The sequence below is a fragment of the Prionailurus bengalensis genome, chromosome C2, assembly GCF_016509475.1.
Source record: "Prionailurus bengalensis isolate Pbe53 chromosome C2, Fcat_Pben_1.1_paternal_pri, whole genome shotgun sequence".
Classification (NCBI taxonomy): Eukaryota; Metazoa; Chordata; class Mammalia; order Carnivora; family Felidae; genus Prionailurus; species Prionailurus bengalensis.
Window position 1 is genome coordinate 51,068,378 of NC_057350.1, and position 1,996 is coordinate 51,070,373.

The window sequence follows — 1,996 nt, forward strand, 5'->3', positions numbered from 1 at the left end:
TTGAAACAACAATGACTGAGGATTTCCCAAATTAATGTCAGGTACCAAACAACATATCCAGAAAGCTCAGAGCACAAAGCAAGATAAGTGCCAAAACAGAAACAAAAATCCACAAAGAAAAAAATAATACAAAACAAAAACTACACCTAGGCATATCATTTAAGCTACAGAAAATTAAAGATGAAGTCCTGAAAGAATCCAGAGGAATAAAACATCTTACCCATGGAGGAACAAAGATAAGACTACTTCTTCCAACAAGAGCAGAATACATATTCTTTTCAGGATCACATGGAACATTCATTAAGATAGACAAGATTCTGGGTTAGAAAACACACCTTGACAAATTTTAAAGAATAGAAATCATACAATGTCTGCTCTCAGACCACAATGGAATTGAACTACAAATCAATGACACAAAGATAACTGAAAAATCCCCAAATACATGAAGATTAAACAACATACTTCTAAATAATATATGGATTAAAGAAGTAACTAAAGAGAAATGAAAAACTATTTTCAACTAAATGAAAACACAACTTATCATTGCTGGATGCAAAAGAAGTACTTAGTAAGAATTTTATAGCATTAAATGCATATATTAGAAAAGAAGAAAGAGCTACATTTCCACCTTAGAAGCTGAAAAAAATCGCAAATTAAATCGAGAGTAAGCAGAATAAAAGAAATAATAATGGGTGCAACTGCATCTCAGAAGACCTGGGTTGTAAGACTTTCCCATGCTTGATGGCCTAGCTTCCCCCACCATCTATGTCCCATGTACCCCCTCAGACCTCTTGAAGGAATCCTTGCCACCTAGATTGGACTCAGAGACATTTTTGCCTTAAGGCCACAGTCACTGCCATGCCCAAGAATAAAAGTAAAGGAGGTAAAATTAGACACAGAGGTAAGAATGAGAATGCATCTGAAGAGAGCTGGTATTCAAAAATGATGGGTAGGAATATGCTCAAATAATCGAAATGTTGGAAAATGGACAATTAGCAGTGTTTTGATGGCATTACCTCAGAGAGAAAGTGAGAAAAAAAAGGTTTGGATAAATATCTCAGACATTATATTGGTTGGTCTAGGAGATTACCTGGATAATGAAGCTGATGCAATTTTAAAACACAGTGTGGATGAAGCTAGAAGACTCAAGGCATAATGAGCTTCCAGAGCATGCTACATTCAATAAAGTAGATACATTTGATCCTGGAGATGATGACAACATGCACATTGGCAACACTGGAGATGATGAAGGAGATGTGATAGTATCTAAATCGAACTCAACATTATGTTCCAATTTTTCTGAAAATTGTTCTACACTTTGGAGTCTGGCTATGACCCATTAAAGAAGATAAAAATTTTATTAGCATCAGAGCAACCTGAAAAGCAGAATGATATTTTCTAAGGTATTTATGTTTCATTAAAAACTAGTAGTGCTGAATATCTCAAGTCAAAAGTTAAAGCCATTTTGTTCTTTTGTTGTAGTGGAGTTTATAGGTGAAGGCTATATCTTCTATTTAAAAAAAGGTGGGATATACATTGCTGCTTTTTCTCCTTTGGCCACTCTAGTATGTGAATGGATATTTTGAGTCAACCATTTGCCCTACACTCATTATGGATTATGATAAAGCCCTAGTTTTGACTGGCCTGTTGGCTAGATGCCATCATTCTGTATATTCCAGTTCCTAGAAGATCCCTTGAGATTCTGATACAATGTAAGGGAGGCAGAAATATGCATTTTAAGTAAAAACGATGACTGTTTTACACATTTAAGTCACAAGTAGCTATCTTTATACTAGTTTTGATGCGATGCACATTCTTTTCATGATCTCATTTTGAGATAATAAACATATTAACACAAAAGCATTTCTGAAAGTTTTTAGAACCTGGATTTTAGTAACAATTTTGAATTTGTAAGGTTAGCAGTTGGACATTAGGTGACATTCATTATCTTTGGAGATATTAATATATTTGTTGACTTTTTTCTTACTATTCATGT

At 34.2% G+C, this 1,996-nt stretch overlaps 1 pseudogene; it reads left to right on the forward strand.

Moving 5' to 3' along the window:
* The first annotated feature begins 847 nt into the window (after positions 1 to 847).
* On the forward strand, positions 848 to 1,343 carry LOC122490964 (annotated as a pseudogene).
* The last annotated feature ends 653 nt before the right edge of the window (positions 1,344 to 1,996 follow it).